The following is a 13,719-nucleotide window of genomic DNA, read 5'->3' on the forward strand; positions in this document are numbered from 1 at the left end:
TAATGTGGCTGATTGTAGCTATGTCATTTTTCACGGAATATGTGTGTTCCTGGCAACCCTGGAACGCATCGCTTCACGACGGGATATGACGTCACAAATGCAATCAAATGATGTGTGTGGTTGCCAGCATTCAGGCGGCAAAACGGGCTTTTTTGAACGGCTGTTGCGCCGAAACGATGCGCCAACGAGAGAAATGTTACTGAGAAAAGTTGTTTGTTTTGATGGCCTCTATACATTTCCGTGGTCCGTGGGCGCCATTAAAATGACACCCTGTATATATATATATATATAGTGTGTGACTGTGGGCCTATGTGTGTCTCTCTGCTCCTTCCCCCCCCCCCACCAATCTGCATTGATTTCGCACCCTGAGGAAGGAGCAGTGACGGACTCATTAGTACAAGGCCATATGCATGTTGCTTTTCGGGGTTCAAAAATGAACACCCTACAGTTTACACACATACCACACCCATATATATATATATATACATACATATGTGTGTGTGTGTGTGTTATTACAAGCGTTAGGTTTGCATTACAAATTGAAGACCTTAAAACTTTGTAAATTCTATAAATTGCTGGTCGTCCAATAGCGTTCTGCAACCATGGAAACAAAATATCACGGTCATGTTTTCTTTTTTTCATTTTTTCAGATAATGTTCTTTCGTAGTTGATTTGATTTGCATCAGGTTTGAAATTTCTGAAAAAACACTGAGCAATTTTTGAACTGCACTGTTCAACGTGATATTGGCCAAGTTGGTGCTTAGATCTCAATGTAGATTTCAGGTTTCACTTGAAATAGGTAATTGAAGACTAAAATTGGTAAACGCTGTAAGTGCCACAATAATTCAAATACCATTTTCTACGTTAAACTGTGAAATGTGCCATGCTTTATAATGTGGTAAACGTGAAATGTGGCTGGTAGCCCTCTAAGTCGTTCAAATGGTGTGTAAAGATGTCACTAGTGTGCACGTTCTTACGGGCTGATGTGCGGAACGATGCGATTTCCCAACACTTTCGCTTTTGGCACTTACAATGTTTACCACTTTTAGTCCTCAATTACTTCATCTCGCACACGTCAACTTCCATACAGCTTAGATGGTGCACTAAACTCCCATAACAAGACTAGACCGAGACTACAGTATAAAACACGAGACCGATAATAAAGAAAGAGACAGAGAGAAAGATAGAGAGACAGAAGGTAGAAAAGAAAGCGAGAGAAAACTATATATATATATATATATATATATAAAGTAAAGTGTTCCCCTGTGCATAGCACCACGCCATGAAGGCCTATAGGGGGTGTGGGGTTAACGCCTCACACTTTCTTGATCCGGTCGTGAGTGGGGGTGATGTGATCAGCATCACGCCCCTGACCGCCTTTACCCCCCAGGGTTTCCCCCAGGTACCCATGTCATTCGACGCTGGGTGGGCGCCGGGGCCGCTTCCAACGTTAGGAAAGTTCCCGGATTTGAACCGCGGCCACTATTTCAATTTCAATTCATTCTGAGAAAAAGGTTCCTGGACCGAAATTAAATTCATCCGGATAAAAATTCCTGAACCTTTAATAACCCTGTCCCACCCTACTGCCAACACAAATAGCCTTCTTGCTTCTCTCTTGAGGACCATTCATACAAACAAGGGTAAGGGAATGGGAAAGATTGAACGGTGGAAATTATGAGAGAGAACAAATAAAGGAAGAAAGAAATACACAAAAAGGGATATGGAAACAAACACGGATATAAAGTGAGAAAAATACAATGATGAAAAGATAAACTGAGAAAGAGAGGGAATAAGAATAAAGACAGAGGTAAAGAAACAGGAAGAGACAAAAAGATGAAAGAGAGGGAATAAGAATAAAGACAGAGGTAGAGAAACAGGAAGAGACAAAAACATGAAAGGGAGAGAATAAGAATAAAGACAGAGTTAGAGAAACAGGTAGAGAAACAGGTAGAGACAAAAAGATGAAAGAGAGGGAATAAGAATAAAGGCAGTGGTAGAGAAACAGGAAGAGACAAAAACATGAAAGTGAGGGAATAAGAATAAAGACAGAGGTAGAGAAACAGGAAGAGACAAAAAGATGAAAGCGGGAATAACAATAAAGACAGAAATAGAGAAACTGGAAGAGACAAAAACATGAAAGGGAGAGAATAAGAATAAAGACAGAGGTAGAGAAACAGGAAGAGACAAAAACATGAAAGGGAGAGAATAAGAATAAAGACAAAGGTAGAGAAACAGGAAGAGAGAAAAAGATGAAAGAAAGGGAATAAGAATAAAGACAGAGGTAGAGAAACAGGAAGAGACAAAAAGATGAAAGGGAGAGAATGAGAATAAAGACAGAGGCAGAGAAACAGGAAGAGACAAAAAGATGAAAGAGAAGGGTTAAGAATAAAGACAGAGGTAGATGAAATAGGAAGAGACAAAAAGATGAAAGCGGGAATGACAATAAAGACAGAAATAGAGAAACTGGAAGAGACAAAAAGATGAAAGGGAGAGAATGAGAATAAAGACAGAGGTAGAGAAGCAGGAAGAGACAAAAAGATGAAAGAGAGGGAATAAGAATAAAGACAGAGGTAGAAACAGGAGACAAAGATATGAAAGTGTAAAGGTAATAAAATAAAGGAAAAAGTAGATACACAAGAAGAAAGAGAGAAAAGATGAAAAACAGCAAGAAAGAGATAGAGAGCGGTAGGCTAAGATAGAAAAAGGAGAATCATTGACAACCGAAGCAGAAGATGTGGTCAAGATTACTTCGACCTGTGTGTGTGTGTGTGTGTGTGTGACTACAATATTGCGTTTAGTGATGTAATACAAACCAAACCTTTCACTTGACCTCCTTCAAGCAGTGACGGACAGTTTCCAGCTGGAGGTATGGAAGTTAGATAAAATAAAACGTACACTTCGTATAGCAGAGTGGCGCAGTGGAAGCGTGCTGGGCCCATAACCCAGAGGTCCGTGCATCGAAACCACGCTCTGCTAAAGTTCAATTTATTTTTTCTCCATTCCACTTCGACGGAGCCAGAGAACGGGGGTATTGATCGCAAAACAGATTGCCCACAAAAGGGACATCTACGAAACATTCAAGTCAGAAGGGAACATTTCGTTGGTTATTAAATACTCATAATGGGCGCCAGGGAAGTCGTCAGCGGGTGGGCAAAGATGGGCTCTGGCCCAATATGCAATACTTTTGGCCCACCCGAATAACCACATAAGTTCTTCACAGAAAGAAAGTGAAGGGAAAGAGAGAGAGAAACAGAGGAAGGAAGAATGATGGAGCAGAATGAAGGAAAGAGGGATAAAGAGGAAGGAAAGATAGGGGAGAGAAAGAGGGAACAGAATGAGAAATACAGAGAGAGAGAAACAAAGGAAGGTAGACATAAAAAGGTAATATGAAAAAAATGGGATAGAGGAAGAAAGAGAATAATAAATTAAGCAAGAAAGAGAGAGTGAAAGACACAAAGGAAAGAAAAGAGAATGTAATAAACAGGGACAGACAGATGAAGAATGAGACAAAGAGAAACAATGGAAGATGAGCAGAAGAAATACAGACAAGCAGAGAAGAAAAATTAGAACGAAATCAGAATTGAATGCTAGAGTAACCGTGAGAAAATTAACTACAGGGAATAAACAAGGAATATACCAAATAGCAATAATAATCGCGTAAGGAACAACAGCGAACATACAAGAGCGTTATCTTTCTAAGAAACCATTACAACAATAAAAACATGAATTAGGTAGCAGAGTGGCGCAGTGGAAGCGTGCTGGGCCCATAACCCAGAGGTCCATGGATCGAAACCACGCTCTGCTAAATTTCATTTTGTTTTTTCCTCTGTTCCACTTCGACGCAGCCAGAAAAATGAGGTATTGATCGCAAAACGGGTTGACCGCAAAAGGAATGCCCTCGAAACATGAAAGTGAGAACGCAACATTTCATTGACTGATTATAATCTAAACTAAATAAGGAACTAATGATCGGCCTGTATCAATAACTTCCTCATTAAGTCGGATTCTTGAAAAGGTAATAGATATACAGGGTGTCCGGCTTAGACCTTTAACATTACAAAAGAGCATAATTTTGCAGAGAAACCCAATTTCATTACCAAAATTTACATTTTGGTAGAAAAACTTATGCATTTTCTTGTCCTAGCACCAGCACTTCACACAACCTCGATATGAGCCCCCCTGTGGCACGGCAGATGTCGAACCGAATATTCCAATTCCGTCCAGGTATTCACTAGCATTTGAGGGGTTACATTGTTAATCGCCTGACGAATTCTGTTACGCAGATCTTCCAAGTTCTCGATGGGCATACTGTAGACTTGGGCCGTGTCCGGATTGGCAAGCGCTCCGTCCCGTTCTCTTCCGTTGCTCTCGCGTGCCGTCGAAGTCACGTCCAAGTCGTCCGAATCTACATGTCCCCTTGTAGAACGGTTGTCACTTTTCCCGCCAGGTGTCAGCCCGAACTTCACCCGCCGCGCTCTGGGGCGCAGGCGCATCGCACGGAAGCAGAAGGCAGACACCAAACAAACATGACAATGATTTCCACCTATTTACTACTCATATTGAAAATGTAACACGCTATTTCATCATTTACAATTTTTCTACATTCAGTATTATCGATAAAATGTTAAAGTATAACTGAGTTTTACATCCTCTAATCAGTAAATGTTGTCTGTACAAAGTGAAAGTTAGAATATGGATGCCTAGCGCAGCGTCACAGCGAGTTCAAGCGTGCATCTGTCGCGCCTCTCCGCTCTCCCCTCCGACTCCACGTCTGCCGCGAATTACGACAACGGAGGTTGGCTGAGTCCCCGGATGGAACGGTGCTCTAGGCGACATCTGCTGCCGATTCGGACACGTCCTTGGTCCTTGATGAACCCCCAAAAGAAAAAGTCTAGGGGGGAAAGATCCGGCGAGCGCGGAGCCCAAACAAGTGGTCTAGATCCTCTTCCTATCCATCTTCTGGGAAAATGCTCATCGAGAAATCGTACAATGATGGCAAAATGTGCCGGAGCTCCGTCTTGTTGGAAAATGGTTTCTGGAGGCATTTTAGGCACAGCGTAATGCTGAACCACGTCTAAATAATTCGTTGCTCTCACTGTTTCTTCAGCAAAGAAGAACGGGCCTATTATCTTCCCTTTCATTGACCCAAACCATACATTAACTTTTGGCGAGTCTCTCATAATTTCACGAAACTCATGAGGATCGTCACTTCTCCAAATACGGCAATTTTGCTTGTTAACTTTGCCACACGTGAGGAATGCAGCTTCATCAGAAAAGCACACCTTGACCTGAAAAGCATTGTTGTTGTCAATTTCGGTTAACATTTTGCCGGAAGACGTCTGCCTTTTAGGTTTATCATCAGGATAATTTCGTTGATCTAACTGGATCTTGTACGCCCGTAGACTTAACCTTTTGTGCACAACGTCATTGATAGTAGACTGAGGAATGTTAAGCTCTAAACTTGCACGTCTTATTCATTTTCTTGGACTTCTTGTGAATGCAGTGCAAATCACTTCAATGTTTTCCTCTGATACCTTCCCCTTCGCGTACTTCCCGCGCACCGACACAACACTTTCAGTTTCTCTTAGTTGTTTATCCCACTTAGCAACACTCAAATAGGAAGGAACATTGTCGTGACGTTGAAGATTGAATTCACGCCGAAGAGCACGTTGAACAAGCTTTACAGGTTTGTTTTCTGCCAGTGAAAGAACGCAGAACACTTTCTGCTGAACCATTCACTCCGCCATCTTGGAATTTATGCGTTACACGCGCATGCACGTCACGTAAACTCGAAGTACTGCTGATTCTCGCAAAGGGCCACAGTTGCCAGTCCCATACAAACAATAAGTTTCATTTGAAGTTGAATGTAAATAAAGTTATACTGTTTTGTAATGTTAAAGGTCAAAGCCGGACGACCTGTACAATGAGAACAATATACTTACATTGTAACAACCTACTTACTGACAGATAATTCGCTTTTTGGAAAAATCACTCGTGCATGAATGGTTACATAACTGGCGAAATATACTAGATCGTAAAGGTAAACAATAAACAGGCATAATTTTCCTAGATATCAGAGGCCTTCCCGATGACGAAGTAGTAGCGTCGTCCTGTCGTCGACTTGTAATCAAAGCACACAATCCACATGGCACAGTGGCTCCGATCCCACTCTAAACTGTAGGCCCAATCCCGATTAGCCTTACTGTGCATCAAGTGGACTTAAAACACCAAATCAATTAAACTAGTAAAGCATCGACAGTGTCCAACCAAAGTTATTAATACAGAAATTATATCAGCCATTCAATGTTTCTTACACGACATGCAACTGGATCGAAAGCTATTTACGCAACACGAGTATCGATACAGAAGTTGGAAAACTCGATTTCGAACAGTCTGAGTGTATCTCTCGGTGTACCACATGGATTTATCCTGGGGCCAAAACGTTTTAACATATTTGTTTGATTTGGTGTTTTAAGTACACTTTATGCACAGTAACTCTAATCAGGACTGGACCTACAGTTTGAAGTGGATCCGAACCACTATATGTCTCCACCGAGTATCGAACCCGGGACCCCTTGATTACAAGGCGGCGACGCTACCACTGTCCCATAGGGAGGCCCTTAACATGTTTGTAAATGATATCGCAGAAACGGAATTTGTATTTTAATTGTATTTATAAGCAGATGACTGTCTCCTGTACTGCGCATCTAACACACTAGAAAAAGTAATTGCAAATATTGAAAAAAGCATGCCCGAAGTTCTTGAGTGATATCAATCTCACATGTTAAAAGTGAACGGGTCCAAGACGCAAGTATTAATATTATCCACGGAAAACAATAATATCACGCAACTCGGCAATATTAAAATAGGTAATTCGAATATAAAACTATGTGAGAGTATGAAATATTTTGGTATGTACCTAGATAAGATTTATCCTTTTCACATCAAGTGAAGATTATGTGTGCACGTGAAGTATCAAGAATCAAACCGTTTCAATATGTCTGCAAATATGTACACCTTGCTCACAAGGTTCTTCAAAGCATTTATTAGGCCGTTACTTGAATATTGTTCCTCTGTACTCTATGGGATTAACATAAATAACACCAATAAATTAGAAAAATGCAAAATAGTATACACACGTGGCGGAGGGGTTAGCACATCGCGCTACGACGGCAGTGGTCCTGGGTTCGAATCCCGGCCTGGGCATGGATGTTTGTGAGTATCAATTCACCATATTATCACTCATCCCCATCTTCGCAAATTAGCCAAACGTGGCACAAGAAGCGAAGTAAAATAAAGCAAATCATAATCATAAAAACGACTTCACGAACGAGCAGAAAAGAGCTATAAATACCCACGCTTGAATCCAGGCGGAAATATGCGTCCCTACTCTAAATTCATCAGGCAATTCACACACACAACCACTTACTAAGCGGCAAAGTAATTATATCTAGTAACATGCATTATCCCAGTCTGCGATCTAATAACACCAATAGTAGGGGAAGGGTCAGTAAAGTGACCACGCTAAGAAATTTCATTTTGTTTCCACTACAAATGACATTCTATCAACCGGACGAAATGTAATAGATATAGTACCACCATTCGTAGTTAAACATATATATTTTATTGAACCAGTTTCGAACAATAAGTAAGGAGTAATTATTGACTATTTGAGAACATGTAAAATGACCACTTTGCCCAACCTAGTAGGGCAAAGTGGTCATGCCAATGCACTTGGAGTAAAATTGGGTTGTAAGAAATGAATCGATGCTAATGCATAATAGATGTCAACTCTTCCGCTTTTGAAGACACTGTAGCATCTTCTATTTGTGCTTGAACATTGTCTTCTGTATCTGCAACCACTTCTATCAGGTCTTTCACTACATATGTGATCTCAGCAGCAACAAAATCTAATTCACCAAACACATCACGATCACATCTCATTTCCTAAATCCATTCATTGCTACACTCGGAGTAGATGCAAGTATGTATGCTTGCCTAAATAGCCTACATACTTGGAACTGAGTAACTCATGATGGCCACTTTGCCCTCTTGGAAGCCATTCTAGAAATATTTCTGTAGGACAGAAACAACAAAACTTCAGAATTCGTCATACACACAAAATTTACCAGCAATCATTATGCTTGCACATAAAGAAATTACACAGTCCTCGCGTTATGAATAACTATGAAAAATTCATCAATGAAATAACACTTACCTTACATTAACACTATCAAAAAACACAAATTAGCTGCTAAAAAGAGAACTGCACCATCCACCATGTTGTGTGTCGTCTACAATTACAATGGCGACTTGCGAAAGTAGTTGGGCCCATTTATGTTAGATGGCAGCAATGTACAGACGACAAAAGTACCGATGGTCACTTTGCCCGCCCTGGCCACTTTACCCACCCTTCCCCTATCCAAGTACCAAAATGTAATAACCAGAGTTAGGATTTTTAGGTGTGCACCTTTTTTTTGTAGTGAAAGTGGGACCTCTCTGGAAGGACTCAGTGTGTGAAATGTTGCCTCAATGTGAGAATGGAGCTAATTTTCCAGCACCTTTTTTCCCCTTTTTTGATAACCTTTCCCCTTCCCTCCCTTTTCTGGGACATTTATCTATTTTCCCCCTTTTTCGTGTTCTTAATCGCTTTTCCTCCCCTTTTTGTGTCCTTTTACTGGTGATGTTAAATATATTTCCTCAACAAATCATTGAATTTTTATTTTCTTTCTTCGCGACACTTTTCTCTTTTAAGATGTTTTCACATTTTAACTGAAATTGAATGTATTTAAACTATGCTTGATTGTTGCCTATTTGAAATCAACAATGGAAAGGCAGCTACTGATATGCACCAGATTGCCGTTATATTTTTTTAAGATAGAAGGAAGAAGGAAACGCAGTTTGGTCTTGGAAGCAGTGAAGCAACTGGTGGGTTTCACATTTCATGTGTGGGCAGTGGACAGATATTGCTTGTGGATGTAAGTTCCTTACCTGCTTTTTCATTCTGTCATATCCTGTTAGTGCATGTACTTTACCATGCCAAAAGTGTCCAGATCCCGATTTCTCAGTCTGGCTCAAGAATTTAAGCACGAGTTCATAGAAAGTGATGGAACTGTTATTCGATGCACGGTTTGTGATACGGGAATCACATTAGATGAAAAACACCAGAGAGATCGCATCCAGCAACATATTTCCAGCTCTAAGCATGAAAAGAACAAGAATCTGCAAGGAAGTAAATCTCGGCAGCCTCTCTTACGCAATGCATTTGAGCAGTGTTCTTCCAAGAACCAAAATTTAAAGGAATTTAATGTTGACTTGTGTGCATCTTTTACACAGGCGGGGATTCCACTCAACAATGTGAACCATCTGGCCTTGAAAGGGTTCCTTGAAAAGTACACACGGTTGTCAGTGCCCGATGAGAGTACGTTAAGGAAAAACTATATTGAACCTGTGTATGAAGAAACTGTTCGTAAAATTAAGGTGAAAGGTCTGATTGCGATATAGGTGTCATTCTGGATAAGACGACAGACTCAATGCAACGATATGTTTTGAACATTTTGGTTTTTCCTCTGACAGGTGAGGAAGTTAAGCCCATGTTACTAAACAGTATGAGTTGCAGAAAACCAATGCCAGTACAGTGATGCAGTCATTTATGGATTTCTGTCAAAAACTGTGGCCCGGTGGAATTCAGTTCGAAAAAGTTGTTGTTGTAGTTACTGACCAGGCTCCCTACATGATTTCGGCAGTTAACCAATGGAAGCCGTTGTTCCCTAAGTTAAAGCATGTAACCTGTTTGGCTCATGCCCTTCACAGAGTTTCTGAATCTATTAGGAACGAATACAACATTGTAAATGAGTTCACATCTGATCTGAAGAAAATACTCCTAAAGGCCCCTAGTCGCATTCTTGCCTACAGAGAAACTACCTGCCTGCCCCTGCCACATTTCCCCATCATTACTCGCTGGGGATCATGGATTGAGTGTGCTGCATTTCTGTGTGAAAATTTTGAAAAAATTAAGGAGTTTGTGCTTTCCCTGGATTCAACCGACGCAGGTGCAATTTCCCAGGCACAGCAACTTCTCCTCCCAGACAAGATAGATGATTTGCAAAAAGAACTATTTTGTGTACATTCCTACAAGTACCTGTCGACAGCCATCAAAAGCTTAGAAGAACAAGGCGTCGAAAAGGAAAAACAATGGGATATCTTTACTACTGTGAGGGGGCAGTTAGATGGTTTTGCCAGAAACAAACTTGAGGCTAGTCTTGACAAGAATCCAGATGTTGTGGAATTTGCCACTTCCACAGAGTTGCCATTCCGAGTGAATACTAAGTTTGCCCCACTTGTTTCTGTGGATCTAGAGAGAAGCTTCAGCTTATATAAAGATATTTTATCTCCGAAAAGAAACAAACTCACTTTTAAAAATTTAGAAATGCTCAATGTTGTAAGGTACAACAACTTTGTGTTTTTCCCAGACTCTGGTGAATAACTGTAACACAACCTGTGTGTGTAAGGTGTACACAGCTTCGAGTGAATAGCTTACACTAATAAAATAGGAGGGCAAGTTTTAATAAGTAGTATAATTATCAGCACCCTTTTTTTTTGCCCCAATCAGCACCTTTTTTTGCCCCTTTTTGGATCTTATTTCAGCACCTTTTTCCTTCCTTTTCCCCAATGAATTTTTTCCCTAAAAATCCTAACTCTGGTAATAACGCAAGATACGGATCAAAATCCCTATCATCGCTGGCAACTAAGGCGTGGAATCAACTGCCTGGACAAAGGAGAGCAATTTGGCCAAATTTAAACAACAAATTAGGACATTAATCTATGAATACTGACACCGTGCCTCATATACCCCATTGCCTCCTTCACATATACTTACTTAATTTTTATTTCTTGTGTTTTTCAATTATATAGGTACACTTGTATATTTTGTACATTCATAAACATTTAGCTTAATTGTATAACTTAACAAATTAATTCATGTAGGGCAAAAAGCTTTTCTTATAGTAAGATAATCTGTGTAAAATACTGTAAGCTTAAGTGTAACCCTACTTAAAATAATAATAAATAATAATGATTATTATAGTTATTATAAGCCATAATGGGCGTCGTCATTGGTTGTCAAAGGGTAAGCTCTGGCCCATCGTGAAGTGGTTTTAATCCACAAAAATAGCCACATGAGTTCATGATTCACACACAGAGGGAAAATGACAGAAAGGAAGAGAGAAAGATAAGAAGAAAGAGAAAAGCAGAATGAAAGAAAGGGACAAACAGAGGAATGAAGAGGGATAGAGGGAGATAAACAAAGGAAGGAATAGATATGCAGTGTGATAGAAAGAAGGGATGAAAGTGAGAGAGAGAAAGAAAAAGAAACAAGGAAGGAAGAAATGGAAAGGCAATATGAAAGAAAGAGGGACAAAGGAAGAAAAAGAGGGATAAAAAATTAGAGGAATAAAAAATTAGAGGAATAAATACACATACTAAGGAAGGCAGGGAGAGAAAGAAAGGGAGAGAGAGAAACAATGAAAGTAAGAAATAGAGAAACAAGAAGAGGCACAGAAAAAGAAGGAGAGAGAAGAACGCAACAGAAAAAGTACAGACACGTAGAGAAACAAAATTTATAGAACAAAATCAGAATTGAATGCTGCAGTAATCGTGAATTAATTAACTACAGGGAAAAAACAAGGAAGAAACACATATAATGACAGCGTAAGAAAAAGCGAGCCCGCAAGAGCGGTATCTTTCCAATAGACCATATAAAATGGGAAGGTTATTAAACAAGTAGCAGAGTGGCGCAGTGGAAGCGTGCTGGGCCCATAACCCAGAGGTCCGTGGATCGAAACCACGCTCTGCTAAAGTCCTTTTTTATGTCTTGTCCATTCCTCTTTTCTGCAATGGAATAGACAAAGCGCGAAAGTAATAGCAACGAAACAGCTCCAAGTGGGCTGTGGCCCACCATGAAATACGTAGTTTAAGCCCGCCGAAATAGCCACAAGAAGTCATGATATATATATATATATATATATATATATATATATATATATATATATATATATATATATATATATATATATATATACACACACAGAGGGAAAGTGACAAAAACGCACGGAGAAAGATAAGAAAAAGAAAGAGGATGAATGAAAGGAAAAGGGACAAACAGAGGAAGGAAGAGAGAAATATAAGAAGGGAGAAATAGAGGCAGAATGAAAGAAACTGTAACGGTCGGATTGACCATTACTGCTTTTGGTAATATGTTAATTAATTGCTGGCCAGCTACAAGGTGTAGGGTTAAGTAATATGTTTCCATGAGTGTACTTTTATGTTATTATTGCATGTAAGTGTATGTGCTTATTGGATTGTGCTTTGCTGGATATTAGATTCCCCTGTTTTTTACCTCCCCGGTTGGGGGAGCTAGCTGTCTTTCAAAAGACCGTTGCAGTGGAATTTTCCAACGCTAAGGGGTCCACGTCCACGGACGTTTAGCCCGGCTATAAAAAAGGCCAGTGGGCTTTAGAAAAAACAGTGTTTCCCTATTGATCGACGAAAGAGGAACGTCTCCTCAAGTTTAGTCCACTTATGCTGGCTAGACTGGATATAATAATGTAGCATTTGGTTAAGCCAACCCCTGTTGCTGTCCCAAGTCCCCTTTTAGAAAAAAGCTTTGAATATGTGGATATTTCCGTATTTAATAATTGATGCCCAAAAGAAAGATTAAAGACGTAAGGAAACGCATTTGTAAGGAACGGAATATCATTTAAGCTGAGGTTAGGCCCGCAGAGATAGTTATGCTAACTTTGCGGTAAAATAAGTCCCGATGGTTATGCAGAATGAAAGGAACAGGTACGGAAGAAGAAATAGAGAGGGGAAACAGAAAATATACAGACACGTAGAACAAACTTATGATGAAATGAGAATTGAATGCTGGAGTTATCATGAATATATACTGCTGGACAATGAAAACCGGACACTTTAATATTTGACATCTGAATTGCAATAACAGCTCGCAGGTATATTACAGAATGTTCGGCAGATCATGTAGTACACTTCGCAACATCTTATTTGACCGCCCTGAAAAATTTCAAAGTCCGGAATTCGTAAATTTGGCAGCATAGCGCTTCAGAGCCAACTAAGAGTAGCCAACTTTGCAACATTTCATCTTCCTGAATGAAAACGCTCGTGATTTTTCTCTTTCATTCTTTCACATTCCATAAAGTAAAGATACCCTAAAGCAGTAATAAAATATATGAGTAGACAAAAAATTGTTAAGTAGAAATACGAATGTTGAAAATATTTCAAGATTCTTTGTTCTGAATTTGAAAATAGGAAAATGTATGTGCATTGTGAAACACTGAACAGGTTCTCATCCACCTGGAAAGAATTGCGGTCACATTTGAATGCAAGAAGGCAAATTTATGATGATGTTATGCGAAATGTTTAGTAAAGATACCTTGCACAACACCAAACGAATCTGCAAAGTGTGTCTTTTCCTTGGTTCTTGGCGAAAAATGGTTCGAAACTCCGGAACAATTTTGCTTCAACTGAGATTAACGTGTTTTACTGAGCTTTCTGTAAGCATTCTCCTGGAGTAGTTGGTTAGATGACAGCACTTTCTCTTTTTTTTCTGTTTTCGTCAAGATCGAAACATCGTAGGTTCAAATCCGACCCTTTCCTTATTTTTTTCCTTTTTATTTACTGAGTACGAAGTGTTCTAATAAC

The 13,719-nt window shown here is 39.7% G+C and overlaps 1 non-coding gene across 1 annotated transcript; it reads left to right on the plus strand.

Annotated features, from left to right (window-relative positions):
- The first annotated feature begins 11,783 nt into the window (after positions 1 to 11,783).
- Positions 11,784 to 11,855, plus strand: TRNAM-CAU (transfer RNA methionine (anticodon CAU)). Its single transcript has one exon. It is a non-coding gene; the product is annotated as a tRNA-Met (tRNA).
- Positions 11,856 to 13,719: the final 1,864 nt, after the last annotated feature.

Source organism: Lepisma saccharinum, chromosome 8 (genome assembly GCF_977018435.1).
Source record: "Lepisma saccharinum chromosome 8, izLepSacc3.1, whole genome shotgun sequence".
NCBI lineage: Eukaryota > Metazoa > Arthropoda > Insecta > Zygentoma > Lepismatidae > Lepisma > Lepisma saccharinum.